The sequence below is a fragment of the Erinaceus europaeus genome, chromosome 6, assembly GCF_950295315.1.
Source record: "Erinaceus europaeus chromosome 6, mEriEur2.1, whole genome shotgun sequence".
NCBI lineage: Eukaryota > Metazoa > Chordata > Mammalia > Eulipotyphla > Erinaceidae > Erinaceus > Erinaceus europaeus.
The window spans coordinates 23394282-23421030 of NC_080167.1; the positions used below are offsets into that span (position 1 = coordinate 23394282).

General features: G+C 40.4%; 1 protein-coding gene across 5 annotated transcripts in view; it reads right to left on the bottom strand.

Moving 5' to 3' along the window:
- Positions 1 to 26749, bottom strand: part of CHRM3 (cholinergic receptor muscarinic 3) — a 549914-nt gene that overhangs the window by 35071 nt on the left and 488094 nt on the right. The gene's annotated exons all lie outside the window — the stretch shown is intronic.

Below are 26749 nucleotides of genomic sequence, written 5' to 3' on the forward strand. Positions count from 1 at the left end.
TTCAGGGCAGGGTTGGTCCAGTCATCCTCAGATCACTAACTTTTTTTTTTTTTCCAGAGAACTATTCTTCAATGAATTTCATTTTGTGAATTTAGTGTTTGATAAGCACAGGAAAAAAATCAATTGAGGACACTTCTGTTGTGCTTTTGGTTAATATAGGGAGATAAGAAATTGTACTCATGTGATAACAACTGTCATGCAAATCATCATTTCCTTAGTAAAACAATTAAAAGGTTCAACTGTAAACATTTTTTTCCCCCTCAGTCAGCAGCAGGGTTAATGTCGGGGCTGGGTGCTGGCACTGAATCCACTGTTTTTGGCTGCCATTTATAAAAATCTTTTTTTCCTATTTGTTTTTTAATTTAGTAGAGAAGACAGAAATTGAGATGGGGAGGGGAGGGTAGAGAGGGCGAAAGACAAACACCTGCAGACCTTCTTCACCGCTTGTGAAGCACCCCGCCCCCACCCCTATCCTTGAACCCCTATCCTTGTGCATGGTGACATGTACACTTCACCAGGTGTACCACTGCCAGGTCCGTTGAAAAATCACAACTTTAATGTGAACCTTTCTTCTGGATGTGCCACTTAGCAGCCCTTAAGACACAGGTTTAGAGGTAATGTGTTAGAGGGACTCTCAGTGCAGGTTCAGTCAGACTAACACAGCCCTGTCGAATGACCTTATGGTATAGCAGGAAGCTAGCCACAGACTCAAATCTCAGGTCAACCACTTCCTGGAGGTAGGGTCCTGCATATTATTTAACCCTTTGGGTCCCAGTTTCCCCACTGAAACAAACAGAATCCAAGTATTCCTTATATGGAATCAACATGCAATAGATTCAAGCTGAAATTCAAGAAAAGTGGTTCAAATTTTTAAGGAAAATGTTTTGATGAATGTAAAACATGTGAGACTAGAGCCTGCCATCAGGGTAGTGTTTACTATGATCATTTTACTATTCTCTCACCAAACAATAAGCTCACTTTGTTTTGGTTGCCAGGATGTGCATTGTTCAACTTGGTGTAACAACAATAAATGATAACAGAGAAAATTCACTGGTCAGTTATGCACTATGCATTGTGCAAACTGTCTCATGTGTGATTTCCTTTAATCTTTAAATAACCACATTTAACAGGAAAACTAAGATAGAACAAGTTAATTTAGTCCAGGACTCAAGCTAAGAAGTGGATGTGGAGGGAAGTAGAAATTTATACCCGGAACATCTGAGCTGACTTCTGCCATGTCTGACTGTGACCTTAAACTGCTTCTCTACTAGCTCATTCCACTCACTGCACATCCCACTCGCTCCTCCTGACTGGTTCAAATCATTATATACCTCTTTAAAGTAGAACTGAAGTACTTTGACAATTACAGAGACTAAACTGTACCCTCAAAACACTGTCATGCAAGCCAGTGTTACCTCAGTACATACTATAGAGAAAAACATTTTTGAAAGTATTGAGATGTTATTTATCACCTAAAAGATAAGGAAATGTAAATGCTCTGATACATATTGTGTTAACAACAGTGTGAAGGAAATAACTAATTGACCTTGGTTGCAGTGTAAGCTGGTTACCTCTTTGAAAGGAAATTTAGGGTCTGGGGAGAGGGTAGCAACAGCAATGTGACTTGCGGGAAAGAGGTCCCAGGTGTGATCACCAGCAGTGCCAACAGCCAAAGGTGAGTGGTGCTCTGATAAAAAAAAAAAGGCAATCTGACAGTATAAAAATGCATAAAATTCAAGACTGCAAGAGTGTCCCAATAGTCTATGTGTATAGTATTTTATTGTATTATGTATATGTATATATAATACACAAAATGCACAGACATACATGCACAAACATAATCATATGTATACTCACTTCTACACCATGTGAAAGGGTGAAAACATGAAAATAGTTTAATATTCTCATATATATTACTTTTTATTATCTTTATTTATTGACTAGAGACAGCCAGAAATTGAGAGGGAAGGGGGAGGTAGAGAGGGAGAGAGACAGAGAGACACAGCACTGCTTTACTACTTGCAAAGCTTTCCCTGGCACGTGGGGACTGGGGGCTTGAACCTCAGTCCTTGGGCATTGTAATGTGCAATTTACCAGGTGCACCACCACCTGGCCCCTCACATATATAATTTGTTATAGAGAAGATTAAGGGATTCCTCAATTAATATTTTTCCATAGATAAAATCTATAGTGCACTGTTCCCTGATTTCTTAAACTGGAATTTCCTAAATCTCACACACACACACACACACACACTTTTTTTTTTTTAATACTAAAACACTGCTCATTGAATCTAGAAGCTCAGGGCCTCAGGCACAAAACAAAGTCATCTGCATAGCCATTATGCTCTCTCCCCAGTCCTTTTGTCTCTTTTCTTCTTTTTATTTCTGTTTTTATTAGATGTTGTCAAGTCATCCTTATTTACAACCATCCCTCCCCAAGGGCATGGCCATATTTGGAAACATGATGTAAGGGTACTCAATTGTCCTTACATTTCCCCCCCTACATATACATATCAGCTCATTCTCCCTCCACAAAGGTCCTAGATGCCATCATCCTAAGGGTGTTTACCCTGGTATTTCCCTTAAAATTTTTTTTAAAAAAATATCTTTATTTATTGGATAGAAACAGCCAGAAATTGAGAGGGAAGGAAGAAATACAGAGACACCTGCAGCCCTGCTTCACCACTCGCAAAGCTTTCCCCCTGCAGGTGGGCAGTCAGGGGCTCGAACCCAGGTCCTTTCGCACTGTAACATGTCGCTCAACCAGGTGTGCCACCACCCGGCCCCTCTGGCATTTCTCTTACTGCCCCTGCAACTACATACATAAATGAGAACAAACTTATCTTTAGTCAGGTTTCTCAACCCAAAATTCTGTTTCTGAGATTAATAATCACTGTTTTAGAAGGTATCTATAATACTTCTCTTTTATAGAGGGTGAGCGAAAGAGAGATTGAGAGTGAGGAGAGCCTTGCTCAACTAACTGCTCAACTAACTGCTTCCCCATGCAGGTATGTTGTGGGGTGGCGGTGGTGGTGGTGTTGGTGGTTTGAACCCAGGACCTTGCACACAGTAAAGTACACACTTTGCCACTGTACTGGGTGAGCCACCACCCAGACCCCTAGAATGCCTCTTTAATATCCTATACCGCACATGCTCAAACAAGCACTACTTCAAAAAAAAAATATGTCATCACCCTAATTTATACATTTCTTTTTTTTTTCCACAACAAATCCTTGCTAATTTTTTAATATTTATTTAATTTTCCCTTTTGTTGCCCTTTTTAAATTTATTTTGTTGTAGTTATTATTGTTGTTGTTGGATAGGACAGAGAGAAATGGAGAGAGGAGGGGAAGACAGAGGGAGAGAGAAAGATAGACACCTGCAGACCTGCTTCACCACCTGTGAAGTGACTCCCCTGCAGGTGGGGAGCCGGGGGCTCGAACTGGGATCCTTCGGTGCTACGTGAGCTTAACCCGCTGCGCTACCGCCTGACTCCCCCCCTTGCTAATTTTTAACATACAGTAGGTAAATTTCCTTGTTCACTCTGCTAGGGTGGACTTACAGTTCATTTTATAGTCTTCCTACTTCCCTGTCCCAGGTGTGTTTTGATTCTTACATACTTCTTTTTTTTTTAAAGCTTTTTTTTAAAATATTTATTTTATTTATTTATTCCCTTTTGCTACCCTTGTTGTTTTATTGTTGTAGTTATTATTGTTGTTGTCGTTGTTGGATAGGACAGAGAGAAATGGAGAGAGGAGGGGAAGACAGAGAGGAGGAGAGAAAGATAGACACCTGCAGACCTGCTTCACCGCCTATGAAGGGACTCCCCTGCAGGTGGGGAGCCGGGGTTTGAACTGGAATCCTTATGCTGGTCCTTGTGCTTTGCGCCACCTGCGCTTAACCCGCTGCGCTACAGCCCGACTCCCAACTCTTACATACTTCTAGACAATACCTTTATAAATACTTTTAGTTTTTTTATTTTCTTTTTCCTTTTTTTGTCATTGCCAGGGCTTTACCTCTCCAAGCAATTTTTTTTTTTTTCAAATAAAGAAAGACAGAGATTAGGAGGAAGATACCCTAGTACAGATGTTATTGGTAAGCTAGCTTCCTACCCACACCATGAAACATTTTAAAAAACATTTTCTGGGAGTCGGGCGGTAGCACAGTGGGTTAAGCGCACGTGGCGCAAAGCAAGGACCGGTGTAAGGATCCCGGTTCGAGCCCCTGGCTCCCCAACTACAGGGGAGTCACTTCACAGGTGGTGAAGCAGGTCTGCAGGTGTCTGTCTTTCTCTCCCCCTCTCTGTCTTCCCCTCCTCTCTCCATTTCTCTCTGTCCTATTCAACAATGATGACATCAACAACTATAACAAGAATAACTACAACAGTAAAACAACAAGGGCAACAAAAGGGAATAAATAAATAAATAAATAAATAAATATTAAAAAAGTAAATAAAAACATATTTAAAAAAACATTTTCTAAGTTTCTGTTCACATGTGGCATGGACTTGAACATATTCTGCTAAACTTTTAGAGTACTGGTTTTACTAAAGTAAATATATGATTAATAACTCCAGTGTTTCATATGCATATCTGATAACACACATCTTCTCTTTTGTCACTTTCTTCCTTGTCAATGTCTGATATTTCTTTTCTTTTCTTTTCTTTTTTTTTACCAGAGCACTGCTCAACTCTGGCTTATGGTGTTGCAGGGGATTGAACTTGGACTTCGGAACTTCAGGCATGAGATTATCTTTGCATAGCCACTATGCTATCTACTCCTACCCTTGTGTTTTCTCTAGCTCTTCTTTTGGAAATGACCTGGCATCCACAGTATGTATTTTGGCTGGGCTGGTCCTGACTCCTCTCTCTCAGCTGTAGGGCTGAATAACATGCAAAAAAGTGACAGTAAACAATTGGAGAACTGACATGGATTCAGGAAAGAAACAAGGGTAAATCTTTGCTCTTTGAAATTCTAGGCATCAGTGACCCTATTTATATTCACATGGGAAATATGAAAAGGAAGGAAACACTGATGAAAAAGACAGGAAGGAAAGACATGCGAAGGGACATGGGGGGGGGGGACACAACAGGAATGTGATAGCCTTTCAAATCTTGATCTACACACTGGAGTTATTACCTCTTAACCTCATGGGTTATGAGAACCAACCATTCTCACTGTTCCTGGAGTGGCCTGAGATAGTTACTGTCTCCTGTAATTGAAAGGGACTTGATTGACAGAAGTGTTACCATCAACAGCTAACAATTATTCAAACCACTACAAACTTTATGGTGTTACTGAAATTAGGAAGTCAATTCTGCCTTCCATTAACTTATCCCCTAGAGAAGACATGGGGAATGAATAAGATATTTTTTGGGGGGGGTTACCCCCAGGGCTTTGCCAGTCAAAGTTAAACTTTTTGGATAGAGAGATACAGGGAAAGAGACAGCAACACTGAAATCTCTTCAGTGCACTGGGGGCTAAGTTCAAGCTTGGGTTGCTCTCATGAATAAAATAATTTTTATACTGATTCTAGCCAATGCCATGTTCCTCTGTGAGGATATTTGTATTTTGTTTGTAAATTCAGCAGTAACTTCATTTGCTTGATTGGCTAATGTCAGTGAAGGATGTGAGTAGGGATTTTGGAAATAACCCTTAAATATTTCAGTCCATTTCATCCTGAGAATCTGTAGCACACCATAAATTATATAACATCCCAGGGCAATTATACCTTATTGGAATAAAGATTACAAAAAAATCCAGAACTAAGGAAAGACACCTACAGGCAAGCTAGATCTCTATACTGGGTTCATTAAATACTTATTTTGGTACCCCTGGAGCAGAGGGCATCTTGACTAATCCTTAGGAATCCTGTGAATTATAAATGATCAGACAGATGACCTTTGATCTGAATTCTTTGGCATACCTACAGGGGGGGCGGTCATTGCTCTTCTTATAGTTCAATATTAATTCAATACCTGGTAACCTTGAAAAGTTTCACATATATGCTTTTTTTTAATGGTTAAAATGTTTTAATCTTTAGTCATCATACAATGGGAATAGATTTTTGAATTGAACTAAAAAAGAACTGGTGGTATAAAAGAGCATCTAAAAGGAAATGAGCTGTAGTTACTTGCTCATGCATGCTTACAACAGTTAAAGTACAATTACTGATAAGTTAGTTAACAGTTAATAACTATGCAGTCCCGATGACTACACTCATGTTTTCTTCTAATATTTTTATGTACAAAAGCAAGAGCGATGTCCATTTGGTAGATCTACATGCTGCTGAGGGAAAGAAAGCTTTTTATTTTGGTTAGGAAGTGGGACTTGTAAGCAACAATACATAATACACATCACTAAAACCCATTATGACTTGGAGTCATGGAGAGAGAAATGTCTAGGAAATCATGAACACTTACTTGCCTGATGCTACAATAGACTAACAAATTCTATTAGCATACATGATGCTCTTGTCAGTACTAAAAATGTTTTATCACAAAGCTTCAAAATGCAATTAAAAAAAACCAACCACAATCTGGGGGCTGGGTGGTGGTGCACTGGGTTAAGTACACATAGTGTTAAGGACCCGTGCAAGGATCTTGGTTGGTGTTCTTGGCCTCCCACTTGCAGGGGGGTCACTTCACATGAGGTGAAGTAGGTCTGCAGGTGTCTTTCTCCCTCTCTATCTTCCCCTCCCCTCTCAATTTCTCTCTGTCCTCACCAAAAAATTGAAAAAATGGCTGCTAAGAGTAGTGGATTTGTAGTGCAGGCATGGAGTCTTAGAGGTAACCCTGGAGGCAGAAAACAAACAAACAGACAAACAAAAAATCACAATTTTTGGATGTTGGCTGATTTGCATTTGTATTCTGGGGTTAGTTGAGAAGTGTAAACTTGAAAAATAGATTGATTTTCCTGAGACCACATTCATTCTTCTGTAAAACTTAATTGTCTATATGGAATCAGGAAGGACCTCAAGTAGTCAAAACACCTGAGAAAGAATGAAGTTAGAGCCATCACACTCCCTCATTTAAAAGTACATGGTAGGGGGAGTCGGGCTGTAGTGCAGCGGGCTAAGCGCAGGTGGCGCAAAGCACAAGGACCGGCATAAGGATCCCGGTTCGAACCCCGGCTCCCCACCTGCAGGGGAGTCGCTTCACAGGCGGTGAAGTAGATCTGCAGGTGTCTATCTTTCTCTCCTCCTCTCTGTCTTCCCCTCCTTCTCTCCATTTCTCTCTGTCCTATCCAACAACGACAACAACAATAATAACTACAACAATAAAACAACAAGGGCAACAAAAGGGAATAAATAAATAAAATAAATATAAAAAATATATTTAAAAAAAAAAAAGTACATGGTAGGGAGTTGGGTGGTAGTGCAGTGGGTTAAGTGGACATGGTGCGAAGTGCAAGAACCAGCGTAAGGATCCCGGTTCAAGTCCCCGGCTCCCCACCTGCAGGGGAGTCCCTTCACAGGCGGTAAAGCAGATCTGCAGGTGTCTTTCTCTTTCCCTTTCTGTTTTCTCCTCCTCTCTCCATTTCTCTCTGTCCTATTTAACAACAGTGACATCAATAACAGCGATAATAACTACAACAACAATAAAAAACAACAAGGGCAACAAAAGGGAAAAATAAATATAAAATATTTAAAAATAAATAAAAGTACATGGTAATTTATAAACATATGAATAAAACTATAGTTGCTAAGAGTAGGTGCTGCCCTAGAAGCAGACATAGAGACCAATGTAAGTAGACAGCCCAAAAATAAATCCATGTCAAGTGACTTTTGACAGTGACACCAAAGGTATACAATATGTAAAGATTCATCACTTCAGCAAGTGATGCTGGGGAAATTGTAAAGGAACGAAAGTGAATCCTCGTCTCACACAAACACAAACCCAACTAGAAATGTATTAGAGAGGCAGACACTAGAATTGACATTAGTATAAAACACAGGGGAGGGAGTCGGGCTGTAGCGCAGCGGCTTAAGTGCATGTGGCGCAAAGTGCAAGGACAGGTGTAAGGATCTCAGTTTGAGCCCCCTGCTCCCCACCTGCAGGGGAGTCACTTCACAAGCAGTGAAGCTGGTCTGCAGGTGTCTACCTTTCTCTCCCCCTCTGTCTTCGCTTCCTCTCTCCATTTCTCTCTGTCCTATCCAAAAAGGACGACAAGAATAACTACAACAATAAAACAACAAGGGCAACAAAAAGGAATAAATAAATAAATACTAAAAAAAACCCCCCCAAAACACGGGATAGTTTCATGACACTGGTCTTGTCAATGATTTCATGGATATGACACCCTAAACATATGAAACAAAAGCACAAATAGATGAGTGCACTGAACTCAAAAGCTTCTGCCCAGCAAAAAAAGAAATAATGATGAGTGAAAAATAACTCACAAAGTGGGCAGAAATAATTTTAGACTTGTTGTCTGAGCTGGAGTTAGTTTCCAAAATATATTAAGAATTTTTAAAGTTCAATAGCAGTAGTAGTAGTAGTGGTGGTGGCGGCGGCGGTGGGGGGCGTGGGGGCTTGAACGAGGATCCTTAAGCTGATCTTTGTGCTTCACACTATGTGCCCTTAGCCCACTGTGCTACTGCTGGCCCCCTATTAGCTCATTTTTAAAAGTCCCATCCTCTCTTCTTTTCCAAGTCACACATAAACCTATTACTATATCCAAATGTCTCTCCCTTTTCCTCCTCTCTCTTCAGGTCCTGACAGAGTTGGAGGTCAGAGCCCTCTGGTTATCGTCCCCCTTTCACTCCCCTCCCTGCCCTCTCCCCTGCCCCTAGTATGGATTAAAATTATATTTGGGTTGCAGAAGGTGGGAGTTCTGGCTTCTGTAATTGCTTTTCTGCTGAACACGGACACTGGCAGGTTGATGCATACATACAGAGCAGGTGTTCATTCTTCAGGGCTTTTTTCTTTTTTAGGGTTTTTTTTTTTTTAAATTTGCTTATTTTCCCTTTTGTTGCCCTTGTTTTTTTTTTTTTTTTTGTTGTTGTTGTAGTTATTGTTGTTGTTGTTATTGGTGTCATCGTTGTTGGATAGGACAGAGAGAAATGGAGAGAGGAGGGGAAGACAGAGAGGGGGAGAGAAAGACAGACACCTGCAGACCTGCTTCACTGCCTGTAAAGCAACTCCCCTGCAGGTGGGGAGCCAGGGGCTCGAACCGGGATCCTTACTCTGGTCCTTGTGCTTCGTGCCACGTGCACTTAAGCCACTGCTATCGCCCGACTCCCTTTTAGGGGGTTTCTTCTTGCCTGTCTCTTTTATTTTTTCTTTTGCTAAGAGTGTCTTTGTTTTCTGTCATATTTCATTACAGTACCTAACAACTAAAATGTATTTTCCCAATGCCAACTTGTTCTGCAAAAGAAATGTCACAGTTGGCCACAAGGTGGCAGAACAGACTTAGAGATCAGCCTTGTTGCTAAGCAGCCTACTTACACTAGTTAGTGAGACAGAGAAAATGTGAGCGTAGTTCAGTCATGCTGTCCATATCAAACAGGATCAACAAACTCTCTGCAACTAAATGTGTCTTTAAAAGAAATCCAACAGACAGGCATAGTCAGAACCCAACTTTGGGAACTTAGCTCTTGTTATTCATTTCAGCCAGCAAGGAGGAAAGACATGCCTTAATATGGTGCAATTGTTCAGGTTGCGAACAGAACATTCCAGAATGCCAAAACTGGAATTAAAAGCCACTTAAGAAGGAGAAATCTTATTATTTATTTTTTTAGAAGGTTGATCTATCATGCTGCCTTCCTTAGTTACTGCTTTTCATAGGTATTATTCATATAATAATTTACTTGTTTCAGTTCTGCTTCTCACAGTAGTTGCTGCTGGAATAACAGGCTTTAGATAAAAACAAACAAAACAAAAAACCCCCCCAAAAAACCAACAAAGTCTAAATTGGATTACTAATATATGCATGATTACTCTCAGGACTAAAACCTTTTGTTAATAGAATCTCTAGAGAAATGACAAGAAGTAAAATTACAGATGCAAAGCAGGTCTTTTCAAGCGCATGTAAGACCACTTTGCTGAGAGAAGCTGGTATATCCCTGTAGTTAATTCTCTCCTAAGAGACAAATAGAGAAAAAGAGTAGCTGTTTTTTTTTCTCCTTCTGCAAAGCATTGCGGCCAAGACTGACTATTTTTCAACATTAGAACATTTATTTAAGGTTCATTATTTTGAAAGTGGTGTCTTTGCCATTAAAAATGCCATTAGGACTAATCTAGTGCTACAAACTCTTTTGACTAAAAATTTTCTAGTGAAGACACTCATTTAAATAAAATATTTATTTTCTATTTTTTTAGTGATTTAATATTAATTTACAAAACTATAAGGTAACAAGGGTATAATTCTATACTTTTCCCACCACCAGAGTTCTGTGTCCCCATTTCCTCCACTGGAAATTGCATTAGTTCTCTGAAGATCACAGAACTTGGCTGACTATTATTTCTATAACTCCCTTTATATATATATATAGCCTATTTCCCCCTATGATCCTACCTTCTCTTCCTTTTTAAGTCACACTTACTACTTCTAAGTGTCCTTCCATTTTTAATTTTTTTTCTCTTCTCTCTCCTGGTCCTGATGGAGTTGGAGTGCAGAGCCCTCTGGTCATCTTCCCCTCACATTTATACCTTTGAAAGTATGGACCAAAAAAAATTTTTTTTATACTTTTTAAAAAAAAATATTTATTTTATTTATTTATTCCCTTTTGTTGCCCTTGTTGTTTTATTGTTGTAGTTATTATTGTTGTTGTCGTTGTTGGATAGGACAGAGAGAAATGGAGAGAGGAGGGGAAGACAGAGAGGAGGAGAGAAAGACAGACACCTGCAGACCTGCTTCACCGCCTGTGAAGCGACTCCCCTGCAGGTGGGGAGCCGGGGTTCGAACCGGGATCCTTATGCCGGTCCTTGTGCTTTGCGCTTAACCCGCTGCGCTACAGCCCGACTCCCGGACCAAAATTTTTTATGGGGTGCAGCTGGTGTAAGGTCTGGCTTCTGTAATTGCTTCTCTGCTGGACATGGACATTGGCAGGTCAATCCATACTCCCAGCCTGTTTCTATCTTTCCCTATCAAAGCAGGGCTCTGGAGAGGTGAGGAAAACCATTTATTTCTAACATGTCAGTCTAGGCACTGAGAGGACTACTGGGAAGAAAATTTCTTTAAGCTCGATAAGTGTTTAGTTTAAGTTAGACAAATTATATATTTTTCCATGATTTAAATTTATCAATCTTTTTTTTTTTTTTTTTTTGGTCTGGACTACTCCATACATCTGATTTCCTTTCAAACTTCAACCCATCTAAACACCCAATCAATTCACACGGGCATGCATAGAAGGGAAAAGTAACAGGGGAAACACAGTAGAATAAATCCTGCCATGAAGTATGAGAGTCAGGAAACACTAATTCTGTCTGTCATGTGGGAAAACTACCTGAGTGTTCTTTTCCTCTTTTTTTTTTTTTTTTTTTCTTTTTTCTGTCACTGGTGTTATCCCTGGGGCTTCATATCCGCACAACTGCACTGCTCCGGGTGGCCATTTTTCCCTCCCTCTTAGAATAGAGGGCAAGAGCCAGACAGAGGAAGATAGCAAGAGAGAAAGACAGAGACAGGAAGAAGGAAAGACACAGCAGCACTGCTCCACTGCTTGTAAAACTTCCCCTCTGCAGATGCTCTCATGTGATAAGCAGGGGGCTCAAATCTGGGTCCTTGTACATGGCAATGTCTGTACTCTACTAGGCAAACCGCCTCTCAGCCCCTTCCTGAATATTCTGCTGCTCCATTTATCCGATGGGGGATTGTAATGCTTGAGAATTACGTAGAATGTATAATAGCTCTCGGTATAATCTGAAGAGTTTATAGTAGTCTCTCCAGAACCATGAGACTAATTTCATATTTTAAAAAAATTATTATCTTTATTTATTGGATACAGACAGCCAGAAGTAGAGAGGGAGGGGGAGACAGAGAGAAGGAGAGACAGAAGGGGATAACTGCAGCACTGCTTCACCACTTGTGAAGCTTTTCCCTTGCAGGTGGGGACCGGGGGCTCGAACCGGGGGCTCGAACTGGGGGCTCAAACCTTGCACATTGTAACGTGTGCGCTCAACCAGGTGTGCCACCACCTGGCCCCTTCATATTTTTCTATGATCGTTTGACTTCAGACAGTGTCCTTTGCCAAGATAAACAAGAACTCACATTTGTTGTGGATAAAGCATTCCTTCTCAACCCAGTGTGGATTTTCCCCCAAGGGCTAGTGGGCAAGGTCTATAGATATTTTCTAGTCACACTTTGAAGAGGGTGTGTTACTACTGTTGAGAGAGGTAGGACGCCAGGGACTCTTGGTTAACGTCCTGCAATGCAAAAGGCAGCTTTTTATAAGGAAGAATTATCTGGCCCAAGACGCCAGTAGTGCTGAGGCTGGAAATCTATAAAGAGAGATAATAGATCTTGGGGAAAATGCTGTAGTGTTTCATCTGCCAGGAAAATCTGGACAGCGTCCTGACATTTCTTAACCTGGTGAATGCCAAGTCTTTTCAAGAATCAGCTCTCAAAGTCCCCACCAACTCCCCCTCAGGCTAGACTGCCTATTCTTTTATACATCTCTCCAGTCTTCATTGCAGAGAACCAATGTGCATATGTGTGAGTGCTGACTGCGGGCCTTGGACTGGGAGAAAGAGTGCTTATTTTCTGGGAGCCAGTAGGACTGAAAACCTCAGTATCAACTAAACAAATATCTTTTTTTTTTTTTCTGGGCCAGCAAGAAGGGAAAAAAGGAGCAGATACTTTGTGAGTCTTGGGGACTAAACCTCCAGGCTGGCAAGCTGTGGAGAAGGAACATTATGTTCGGAGTAGAGCTGACAGAGAGGAGCTGCATAGTCCATGCCTTGGGGTACCCTGCATACCCTAGTGACACTCCTGCTGGGGTACAGCATTTGTCACTCTGTACGCCACGACCCCCATGAGGGAAAGGCTCATTTTTCTCCTACACAACTTGTTCTTGGAGGTCTAGTGCAATTTGTTTCCCAGAGTTGACCTAGAACTGTTGTTTCTACTTTGTCAATATTGAGAGGAACATGATGTCACTTTGGGTGGGACAACGGGTAGCCAAAGGGCTCAAGGAGAGAGAATGGGAGGAAATAGAACGGCCATGGGAACATTTGTAGATGGTATTGATGAATAGTGAGAGCATCAGGCTGGGGTTTCAGAGGCTGCTGTAGGTGCAGAAACTGCCTTGGGATTCTCAAAGAGACCACAGATATAGTAACATTCTGCTGGGTAGGAGCCAAGAAAGGAAAGATTCAGTGGAGTCCATATTTTCAATACAGGAAGAATGTAGGCACAGAAAAGAAAGTATTTTCATAAAAACTGGATCAATATAAAAGGCACGGTATCTGCTTTCATTTCAGAAAGTGAGATGAGAGAGCAAGAGAATGAGAGCGAGAGAGCAAGAGAGAGAGGGAGATAGAGAGAGAGAGCGACCACAGTTACCCACACTATCTCTTCAAAGGCCCTTCTGGGAGTAGATATAAAGCAAATACAGAGTTTTTTTTTAAAAAAAAAATAAGCAGCATACACAATATAAACATAAGTTTTCTCTGTTACCTCTAAATGTACTTGAGACACCCCCTAACACACACACACACACACACACACACACACACACACACACACACACTCCTCACAAACCCTGAAGGTCCTTGAGATCCTATCACAAACCCTATCACTAGGGTCCTAACTTACTACTTAGGAGTAGTGGGATGTCCTGCTCATTCCTGGGGTTCTAACACCCTCAGAACAGTCACTGTCTTGGTTAAACAGGCATAGTGAATGAGCTAACAGGGAAAACTCCCGACACAACTGGCATCACCCAGCAGGGTTTCTTGCCATGGCAACACCCTCCTCTCCTGCTTCATGCTGGAGGTCTTTAGGACATGCCAGCCTGGTGGCCGTCTGTGCTGGCAGTGACTTTTCCAGTCCCTGCAGAAATATATATGTGAAATACTACTAGTATGTATTTCCATTTTACCATTAGGTTGTGCATTTTTTTGGGGGGGCAGTCTCAAGGGATTTTTATCTTCTTTTTATTTGAGGGTTTGTTTGCTGGGCAGGGGAGGGTTTCTGTACCTGTCTCCCACTCTTAACTGGCTAAAAGAAAGTAGCTTTAAGTCTGCAAAACAGCTCACCTGGCCAGTGTGCTGCTTTGCCATATGTGAGACCCAGGTCTTGGCCCAGCCTCCACCACGCTGAAGGAAGCTTCAGTGCTGCGGCCTCTCTCTCTGCCTCTCTTTATATGTTTATTTAAAGCATTCTCTTTAGGTTATTTTATGTGTTAGATATTATTATTAATGTCTCTGTGAATCTAGGTTCCCAAACATGTATATTTCACTTCTCCAGGTCATGTTTTCACCCAGACAGAGAGACAGAGGGACAGAGAAAGAGACTGAAGTACCAGAGCTTCCTCTGGTGTGGCATCTGGGTTTGAACTGGGTCTGTGGCCATGGCAACACAGGAACCCTATCTGGCTTATCTTAGCTAGCTCTCTGCTCAGGTATATTTAGAATTATTAATAGTATTCAATTTTCTCTTGTGAAAGGAAACCAGGCAAGTAAAAAACCAGCATTGGTGATTTCTCTCAACAACCTGAAAACAGGAAAACCCTTCAATTCAATATGAATTCTACTGATGGAGAGAAGTGGAGGATGGGAAGGAGATAGAAAGCAAAGTGGAAAGATAACACCAATTAGAGAAAACAAAAACAAACAAATGAACAAAAATATCCCTACCAATCTTGCTTCAGTATACTCAGCAAATAATTTTATACATGGCTCAGAGATCCAAAGGCATTGTGAGAAAGATAAGGGGTTATGGGAATGAAAACAAGACACTGCAATTTATTTTGATTTCCAGTGTCCTTCCAGGGATATGCTTTTAAAGTACTTTTAAAAAATTACTTTAAAGACAAATATTATCATAACCTCGGGATGCTACAGGTTTGAATCTCAGTTTCCTTTCAAATACTGCTCCTGGTAGCATCTGTCCTCCAGGGAGTCACGTATTGCTCTAACTACACATAGATGCATGTTTTAACTTGATTAGCTCCCAGTAATAATGAGGTGAGCCTAGTAGGCTCTCCAATTTATGCATGAGGACACCTGTATACTAATATATTGTTAAAAGACTTGTCCCAGAAGCTGATGAAGTGACTTGGTAGTTAAGAGTTCAATCCCTGCCATCACTTTATGCCAGAGTGGGCTTTGGTCTCTCTCTTAAAATACCTAATACGTAAGAAAATTCCAAAAGACTTTCCCCAAGTCATATAGCTAATTTTTCATTAATTAATTAATTAATTAATTAATTAATTCATCCATTCATTCACTCATGTTTGGATAGAGACAGATAAATCCAGGAGATAGGGGGAGATGGAGATGGCGAGAGAGAGACATCTGCAGTACTGCTTTACCACTCATGAAGTTTCCTCCTGCAGGTGGGGACCAGGGGTTTGAACCCAGGTCCTTGTGCACTGTGACATGTATGCTCTATAGGGTACACCACCACCCAGCCCCCTCCTATAGCTCATTGTAAGATGCAAGTGTGGCTGATTCCAAAGTCTATTCCTAACCCCACTATCCATTTCTGTCTCTATCAGAAAAGAAAGAAAAAGAAATGAAAAGGAAAAGAAAAAAAACTTCCAGGAATGGTAGAGTTGTGCAGACAAAGAATCCCAGTGATAACCCTGGTAGAAGTAAATAAGTAAATAAATAAACAAATAAATAAATACAGAAGTTCATTCTTTTTTGCTCTAGCCTCTTTAATTCCCAGACCCTCTAACTCACCACTACTAGTAGTTTTCTTAGTAAGTAAGTATTTGTCAGATGAGTAGATGTCTTGCCAAAATTCTCTTTTGCAGGAAGAATAGTGCGAGTGTCTTTTAAAGATTTGCTGAACAAGCATGTGAGAATATGAAAGAGGACCAGAGCAGCCCCCTGGCATATGCAGTGCTGGGGACTAACTTAGGACCTCATGCATGTCAGTGCTGCATTCTACCATGAAGTCAACTCCCAAGCTAGTCTGGGGGTGGGTTTTAAAGCACTCACTCTGTTCCAGGTACTGCTCTCTCTGCTTCAGCATATTAAGTAATTTCATCCTCACTATAGCATTACAATTAGAAGTGTTATTATGGAGGGCTGGATGGTGAGTGCACAGGGCACCATGTGCAAGGACCTGTGTTTAAGCCTCTGCTCCTCACCTGCAGGGGAGAAATTTCATGAGCAGTGAAGCAGATCTACAAGTCTCTCTCTCTCTCTCTCTCTCTCTCTCTCTCCCCCTCTTTGCCTCCCTTCTTTCCCCTCTCAATTTCTGTCTTATCAAATAAATGAAAAAGAAAAAAAGGAAAAATGTCCATTAGGAGTGGTGCATTTGCTGTGCAGGTACCCTGGTGGTAAAAACAAAAACAAACAGGAAGAAAAAAAAGGAGAATTCTATTATGCAACAGCTAGTGAAAATAAAATGGAGGCAGAGATAAGTGAAAAGACCAGAATCACATAGTTTCTAGGTTGCAGTTAAGATGTGAGCCAAGGCAGCCTGATTCAAGATTTTGCTTGTAGCCAGTCAATATATATTAACATTCATTAGCCCCCCTTCTTCTTCATATCCTTGACACCTTCCCTATTCTGTACAAACACATCTATGCCACATGATTAAAAGGAACCCAGGTGGGCTGGGCAGTGGTGCACCACATATTACCAAGCTCAACGACCCAAGTTTGAGTCCCACCACCACCTGCAGAGGGTTGGCTTCACAAGAGGTGAAGCAGGTCTGCTGCAGGTGTCTGTCTTTATCTCCCTTTCTCTATCTCCCTGTCCTTTCTCAATTTCTCTCATATCTAATAAAAATTAGAAATAAAGAAAAAAAAGGAGACTAGGAGAAAAAATGGCTGCTGGGAGTGGTGGATTCATAGTGTGGGCACCAAGCCCCAGTGGTAACCCTGGTGGCAATAAAAAAAAAAAAAAAGAACATAGAAACATAAAAAGAGACTGCTCAGGATTCATTAGTTAGCACACGATGTCCTTGACTTAAAATAGAATTTGTGAGGCAGGAAAGAGCAGAGACATTGGGTTTGCTGAAGATTCTTTCTTTTAGTACAGTGTTGCTGAGCTCAGCATCAGTGCAGCCAATACAAACCTGTTATTCCCAAAATAAATAAATAAGATAAAATGGCCATCTTCCTGACTCATTCTACTTCCCTTCTGCTGTAATTTTAGTAGTTAGTGAAGGTCCATACCTCCCTTTACAAGTGTTTCAAGGAATTTGCCATCAACTTTCCCACACAAAACTACACAGGAAACTAAAAAATAAAAGAATATATATATATATATATATATATATATATATATATATATGGTAAGAAAGGACTTTGATGAAATATAAGATGGATCAGCTTAAACAACTTCCTTCCTTCCTTCCTTCCTTCCTTCCTTCCTTCCTTCCTTCCTTCCTTTTTTGCCTCTAGGGTTATTGCTGGGGCTTGGTGCCTGCACTATGAATCCACTGCTCCTGGAAGCCATTTCCCCCCTTTTGTTGCCCTTGTTGTTTATCATTGTTGTTATTATTATTGTTATTGCTGTCATTGTTGTTGGATAGGACAGAGAGAAGTCTAGAGAAGAGGGGAAGACAGAGAGGGAGAGAGAACTGCTTCACCCACTCAAGCAGCTTTTCCTCTGCAGGCCTGAATATGGGTCATTGCACATTGTGACACGTGCATTCAGCCAGGTGTGCCACCTCCCTGTTCTTCTGTTCTTTTTTTTTTTTTTCCTTTAAATTTATTTATTTATTTTGCTTCCAGGGTTATCACTGGGGCTCAGTGCCTGCACTATGACTCCACTGCTCCTGGTGGCCATCTTTTCCCCATTGTTGTTGTTGCTGCTGTTTTGTTAGATAGAACAGAGAGAAACTGAGAGAGGAGAGGGGAGATAGAGAGGGAGAAATAGAGCAAAGGAGAGAAAAATAGACACCTGCAGACCTGCTTCACTACTTGTGAAGCGATACCCTTTCAGGTGGGGAGCGGGGGGCTGTATCTAACAGGGTCCTTGTGCTTAGCACTTACGTGTGCTTAACCCGGCGGGCTACTGCTGCCACCAACCCACTCCCGCGTTTTTTTCCTTTTTAAAGGTGTACTCACAACTCTTGTTTGTAAAATACCATTTTATAAACAACTATGAAATTTAAGTTAAATGTCCTTTGTAAACACTTGTATGTTTCAAATGAAAAATGGCTTTTTTTCTTTCTAATTTTTATTAGAGAAACAGAAAGGCACCAAGGTGAATTTATTTTATTATTATCATTATATAATTTAATTAAGTATTATTATTATTATTTTTTACCAGAGTGCTGTTCAGCTGTGGCTGCTGATGGTGCAGGCGATTTAATCAGGAACTTTGGAGCTTCAGGCATGAAAGTCTCTTTGCGGGAGTCGGGCTGTAGTGCAGCGGGTTAAGCGCAGGTGGCGCAAAGCACAAGGACTGGCATAAGGATCCCGGTTCGAACCCCGGCTCCCCACCTGTAGGGGAGTCGCTTCACAGGCGGTGAAGCAGGTCTGCAGGTGTCTATCTTTCTCTCCTCCTCTCTGTCTTCCCCTCCTCTCTCCATTTCTCTCTGTCCTATCCAACAACGACAACAACAATAATAACTACAATAATAAAACAACAAGGGCAACAAAAGGGAATAAATAAATAAAATAAAATAAAAAATTAAAAAAAAAAACGAAAGTCTCTTTGCATCACTATTATGCTATCTACCTTCAGCCCTAGAAAGACAGACACCAAGGCAATGAAGCTTATTCGTGGGGGCAGGGTTTGGACATGGGTTGTGGCCTGACAAAGCAAGTACATTATCCAAGTGAGTTATTTTTTGGGAAACTCTTTTTTAAAACACTAAAGTCAGGGCTGGTGGTGGCACACCTGCTTGAGAGCATGTATTACCATGGACAAGGACCGAGGGTTGAAGACCCAAGTCCTCACCTTCAGGGTGAAAGCTACACCAATGGTGAAGCAGTGCTGCAGGTGTCTCTCTTTCTTCCTATCCTCTCAATTTATCTCTATTCTAGCAAGTTAAAAGAAAGTAAAATTAAAAAAACATGGCCACAAGGAAAGGAGGTGGATTTGTTGTGTAGCTGCCAAGCTCCTGTGGCAAACAAACACCAGTATATCTAAAGGCACTTGTAGATGTTAACTAAAAAATATAAAATGCGGAGACTTCCAGAGGCGGGGCTACAAGCAGCAGCAGATCTGTTTCTCTCCTCTCCTCTCCTCTCCTGGATCAACTAGGAGTACCAAAGGAGACCACCTGGGACTGCAACAAGACAGGACTAGAATGACTACAGGAACCCACCAAATCACCAGTGAGTGCAAACACACATGGCTGGTGACAGAGAGAAGCCTAGGGAGAGACTAAGTGACTGGTAACAGTCCTGCAGTTTATCAGTTGAGACACCACCTCCAGTCTGTTCCACCAACAAGGGGACAGCTGAAAGGAGGAGAGGACTCCCTGGAGACTCACCAAGTGCAACTCTGAGTCTCCATTGCTACTGTCCTCAGAATCTGGAGCAGCGGCAGGGAGGGACACCGGGGGACAGAGATCTAACCAGGAAACTCAGGAGAAGACCTATACCTTGGTGGCATAGCTGTGGGGATGTGAAAGACTCTATGCATAACCAATGAACTATCTCTGCCACACCCTGCCTTATTTCTTGGTCAGGAGTCAGTGATTAAGCTAAGAAGCCTACTTATAGTTTAGAAGACCTAAGGCTCCCATAGCCTACAGAGAAGAAAAAAAAAAGAGACTTTTAAATCACTGAGCTCCAACCCAGGGATTAAAATACTATTGAAACAACTGTTAACTTCCACCACTGTGAACCCGTTAATTACCTTACTTAGACATAAGTCAGTCCAGGGAATAGTGATCAGTAATTTGAAAAGTACTAAGAGAGGGAACTCATAACATAATATATAAAATGGGTAAACCAACAAGAGAAAATATTGGAGAAATGAACCAGGACAACAGTCCAGCTAAAAGCCCCCCAAAGGGTGAAGCACAAAACAACAAGTTCAACATCCAAACATTAGCTAAGGAAATAATCACAGGAGTGAGTAAAGAGCTTAAAAGAATTGTAATCAGAAATACAGGCACAACAAATGAGACTCTGGAAGAAAACACTAACTATATCAAGGTTATTAGAGAGCTGAAAACTGAAATAGCTGAGCTAAGAACACAACTCGATGAACAAGCTAAAACAGTATCAGAACAGGGTAACAAAATAGATGAACTCCAGAAAACAGTAGAGGGCAGAGAGAATAGAATCAGTGAGGCTGAAGACAGAATTAGCAAGACCAAGGATGAATTAGAGACAACTAAAAAAGAAGTAAGAGATCTTAAAAAGAGATTAAGAGATGCTGAAAACAACAACAGAGACCTATGGGATGACTTCAAAAGAAACAATATACGCATTATTGGCTTACCAGAGGAAGAAAGAGAGGGAGAGGAAGAAAGCATTCTTCAGGCCATAATAGCTGAAAACTTCTCTAGTCTAGACAACATCAAAGACATAAAGATTCAAGAATCCCAGAGGGTCCCAAACAGAATTAACCCAGACTTAAAGACACCAAGACATATCATATTTAGAATGGAAAGGAATAAGGATAAAGAAAGGATCCTGAAGGCTGCAAGAGAAAAACAAAGAGTCACCTACAGAGGAAAACCCATAAGATTAGCAGCAGACTTCTCCACACAAGCACTACAGGCCAGAAGAGAATGGCAAGATATCTATCGAGTGCTTAATGAGAAAGACTTTCAACCTAGACTACTATATCCTGCTAGACTGTCACTCAGACTAGATGGAGGCATCAAAACCTTCTCAGACAAGCAACAGTTGAAGGAATCAACTATCACCAAGCCTGCCCTGAAAGAAGTGCTGAAAGGTCTTCTATAAACATTCAGACCATCATAAATAGGACATATATCAGAACACTCTAAAACTCTACAAGAATGGCATTAAAATATCTTCAATCTAAGATATTAATAAATGTCAATGACCTGAATTCACCTATTAAAAGACACAGAGTAGGAAGATGGATCAGAAAATACAACCCAACAATATGCTGTCTACAGGAAACCCACCTAACTCAACAAGACAAACACAGACTTAAAGTGAAAGGATGGAAAACTATCATACAAGCCAATGGCCCATAAAAAAAGGGCAGGAACAGCTATTCTCATATCTGACATGATAGATTTTAAAATACATAAGATTAAAAAAGATAGGAATGGACACTACTTAATGCTCAGAGGATCAGTCAATCAAGAGGACTTAACAATTATTAACAACTATGCACCCAATGAGAAGCCATCTAAATACATCAAACGTCTACTGAAAGAGCTATAGCAATATATTAACAGCAACACAGTCATAGTAGGGGACTTCAACACCCCACTGTCTCAACTTGACAGATCAACCAGGCAGAAAATCAATAAAGACATAAGGGAGCTAAATGAAGAGATAGATAAACTAGAACTATTGGACATTTTCAGAGTGATTCATCCCAAGAAACTGGAATACACATTTTACTCAAATCCACATGGGTCATTCTCAAGGATAGACCATATGTTATGTCACAAAGACAGCATCAGCCAATTCAAGAGCATTGAAATCATCCCAAGCATCTTCTCAGACCACAGTGGAATTAAACTAACACTTAACAATCAACAAAAGATTAGTAATAGTCCCAAAATGTGGAAGCTCAACAGTGCACTTCTTAACAACCTCTGGGTCAAAGAGGAAATAAAGGAAGAAATCAAAATGTTTTGAGACTTCAATGAAAATGAAGACACAAGCTATCAAAATATTTGGGACACAGCTAAGGCAGTACTGAGAGGGAAGTTCATAGCTATACAAGCACACATTAGGGAACAAGAAAAAGCACAAATAAACAGCCTGATCGCACATCTTAAAGACCTAAAAGAAGAAGAACAAAGGAATCCTAAAGCAACCAGAAGGACAGAAATCACTAAAGTTAGGGCATAAATAAATAACATTGAGAATAAGAAAACCATACAAAAGACCAACGAAAGTAAATCTTGGTTCTTCGAAAGAGTGAACAAAATTGACAAACCTTTAGCCAGACTCACAAAACAAAAAAGGGAGAAGACCCAAATAAATCGGATACTAAATTTAAGGGGAGATATCACAACAGACACCGCAGAAATTCAACATATCATGTGAGACTTCTATGAAAAACGATATGCCACCAAGCTAGAGAACCTGGAAGAAATGGACGATTTCCTAGATACCTACCAACTTCCAAAACTAAGTCAAGAGGAAGTGGATAACATGAACAGGCCCATCACAGCTAATGAAATTGAAACAGTTATCAAAAATCTCCCCAAAAATAAAAGTCCTGGACCAGATGGTTTTACAAATGAATTCTACAAAACCTTCAAAGAAGAACTAATACCTCTACTTTTAAAAGTCTTCCAGAAGATTGAAGACACTGGAATACTCCCTGCCAGCTTCTATGAAGCCAACATCACCCTGATACCAAAAGCAGACAGGGACACAACAAAAAAGAAAACTACAGACCAATATCTCTGATGAACATAGATGCTAAAATACTGAACAAAATTCTAGCCAACCAGATACAGCAGTATATCAAAAAGATTGTTCATCATGACCAAGTGGGGTTTATCCCAAGCATGCAAGGTTGGTTTAATATACGTAAATCAATCAACATGATCCACCATATCAACAAAAGCAAGACTAAAAACCACATGGTCATATCAATAGATGCAGAGAAAGCCTTTGACAAAATACAACATCCCTTTATGATCAAAACACTACAAAAATGGGAATAGATGGAAAATTCCTGAAGATAGTGGAGTCTTTATATAGCAAACCTACAGCCAACATCATACTCAATGGTGAAAAACTGGAAGCATTTCCACTCAGATCAGGTACTAGACAGGGCTGCCCACTATCACCACTACTATTCATCATTGTGTTGGAAGTTCTTGCCATAGCAATCAGGCAGGAGCAAGGAATTAAAGGGATACAGATTGGAAGAGAAGTCAAACTCTCCCTATTTGCAGATGACATGATAGTATACACAGAAAAACCTAAGGAATCCAGCAAGAAGCTTTTGGAAATCATCAGGCAATACAGTAAGGTTTCAGGCTACAAAATTAACATTCAAAAGTCAGTGGCATTCCTCTATGCAAACACTAAGCTAGAAGAAATTGAAATCCAGAAATTAATTCCTTTTACTATAGCAACTAAAACAATAGAATATCTAGGAGTAAACCTAACCAAAGAAGTGAAAGACCTGTATACTGAAAATTATGAGTCACTACTCAAAGAAATTGAAAAAGACACAAAGAAGTGGAAAGATATTCCATGTTCATGGGTTGGTAGAATTATCATCAGAATGAATATACTACCCAGAGCCATATACAAATTTAATGCTATCCCCATCAAGATCCCAAGCACATTTTTTAGGAGAATAGAACAAATGCTACAAATGTTTATCTGGAACCAGAAAAGGCCTAGAATTGCCAAAACAATCTTGCGAAAAAAGAACAGAACTGGAGGCATCACACTCCCAGATCTCAAATTGTATTATAGGGCCATTGTCATCAAAACTGCTTGGTACTGGAATATGAATAGACAAATTGACCATTGGAATAGAATTGAGAGCCCAGAAATGAGCCCCCACACCTATGGACATCTAATCTTTGACAAAGGGGCTCAGACTATTAAATGGGAAAAGCAGAGTCTTTTCAACAAATGGTGTTGGAAACAATGGGTTGAAACATGCAGAAAAATGAAACTGAACCATGGTATTTCACCAAGTACAAAAGTAAATTCCAGGTGGATCAAGGACTTGGATGTTAGACCACAAACTATCAGATACTTAGAAGAAAATATTGGCAGAACTCTTTGCCGCATAAATTTTAAAGACATCTTCAATGAAACAAATACAATTACAAAGAAGACTAAGGCAAGTATAAACCTATGGGACTACATCAAATCAAAAAACTTCTGCACAGCAAAAGAAACCACTACCCAAACCAAGAGACCTCTCACAGAATGGGAGAAGATCTTTACATGCCATACATCAGACAAGAGTTTAATAACTAACTTATATAAAGAGCTTGCCAAACTCAACTACAAGACAACAAATAACCCCACCCAAAAATGGGGGGAGGACATGGACAGACTATTCACCACAGAAGAGATCCAAAAGGCCGAGAAACACATGAAAAAATGCTCCAAGTCTCTGACTGTCAGAGAAATGCAAATAAAGACAACAATGAGATACCACTTCACTCCTGTGAGAATGTCATACATCAGAAAAGGTAACAGCAGCAAATGCTGGAGAGGGTGTGGGGGTCAAAGGAACCCTCCTGTACTGCTGGTGGGAATGTCAATTGGTCCAACCTCTGTGGAGAACAGTCTGGAGAACTCTTAGAAGGCTAGAAATGGACCTACCCTATCATCCTGCAATTTCTCTCCTGGGGATATATCCTAAGGAACCCAACACATCCATTCAAAAAGATCTGTGTACACATATGTTCTTGGCAGCACAATTTGTAATAGCCAAAACCTGGAAGCAACCCACGTGTCCAGCAACAGATGAGTGGCTGAACAAGTTGTGGTATATATACACAATGGAATACTGCTAAGCTGTAAAAAATGGTGACTTCACCGTTTTCAGCCAATCTTAGATGGACCTTGAAAAAATCATGTTGAGTGAAATAAGTCAGAAACAGAAGGATGAATATGGCATGATCTCACTCTCAGGCAGAAGTTGATAAACAAGATCAGAAATGAAAATACAAGTAGAACCTGAAAGTAAAAGACTCTGGGGTGGGTGTGTGGGGAGAATACAGGTCCAAGAAGGATTCAGAGGACCTAGTGGGGGTTGTATTGTTATATGGGAATCTGGGGAATGTTATGCATGTACAAACTATTATACTTACTGTTGAATGTAAAACATTAATTCCCCAATAAAAAAGGCAATAAATAAATAAATAAAAATGCAAGGGGTTGGTGCACCCAGTGAGTGTTCATGTTACCAAAGACATGGGGTTGAGCCTCTACTTCTCACCCACAGGTCTATTTCTCTTTCCCTCTCTGTCTCCCGTCTACCTTCTTATTTTCTTTCCCCTATCAAAGGAAAAGGAAAAAAAAAAGAAAAAAGAAAAAAATGATCTCCAGGACTTCAGGCACCAAGCCCCAGCAACAAACCCCATCTCCAACAAATAATAAAAAAGGAAATCAGATTTTTAAAAATAAAATATGATAAACAAGTAGAAGAGTGATTATTTTATTGGAAGCAACTTCCTATGTGCTAAAATAAAACAGGAACAAAAACTGTGAGAAATAATAATAATAATATACATGTATTTTGGCACAGCTTATATAATGAAATATTTGAAAACAATGATCTCTTGTATTGAATTTCCTGAAACCAAATGGAAACTCAAGTTCATGCCACTCTCAGCTCTGCCCTTTTGGGATTAACAACAAAGAAGCAAAGGAATAAAGTTGAACCAGTACAACAAAACAAGATGAATCTATTAAAACGTGAGGAGAATAGGAATGGGAAAATTAAGTGTAGCAAGTGTGCTATTGATGAGATGAAATTTATTCAGGTAGAAAAGAAGAAATCATATTGAGACTTTATGAATACAAGCAAACAAACTATAATTGCAGGTTCAATGTGGAAGTCTGGTGCCCAGAGTTATTTTTAGAACTCCTAATTAAGTTGCCCTTCCTCCAAGCCATACAGAACTTGCTGCCAGGCCCTCAGCCTGGGATCTGGGCATCTAGGTGTGCTATCTTAGCCAGATGAGTTCTGAAGTATCATGTCTCCCCACTCACCTATAAATCATGGCAGCATGACTGGGGGCTCACATACATTGATAACCCAGTGAGTGGAAGATTCGGAAGTAGAGATACCTGATTACTAACAGTGCGTGTGCACCTAAGCTGTTCTGGCAATGACTTTACCCTCTAAGTTCTGTGCTTCTCTTCCCTGGGTTAACCCCATGTAAGCCATGTAATTTAGTGGCTATGACAGGTAGTGTCTATCTGTGGTCACTTTGATTACTGTCTTACTGTTGATAACATGCACATGCACCGAATGCTTTATAGAATTAATATATCAAACAGAGTGGCCACTCTTCTTCAAAGGATTTTTTAAAAAAAAAATTTCAATCTTTATATTTATTTGATAGAGATATCCAGGAATCGAGGGAGGAGGTGGAGATAGAGAGGAAGAGAGACAGAGAGACACCTGCAGCACTGCTTCACCACTCGTGAAGTTTTCCCTGTGCAGGTGGGGACCGAGGGCTTGAACCTGGGTCCTTGCCAAGTTGTAACATGTGTGCTAACCAGGTGTGCCACCACCTGCCCCCATTTTTTTTTAAAACCAGGACACTGCTCTGCTCTAGTTTATGGCGGTGCCTGGGACTGAAGCTGCAACTTCAGAGCCTCAGGCATGAAAGTCTTGAATTTTTATGTGGCTAATGATTCAACATGACATGTAATCTTGATATAGAAGATGGAAGACAGCACACTGTACTTTGCACAGGGCTAGGCATTACTATTGAATTGATGTATTTTTAGCATGTACAATACTCGATAGAACCAAATTCGGTTTTAATCTCTACAGAGAACCTAT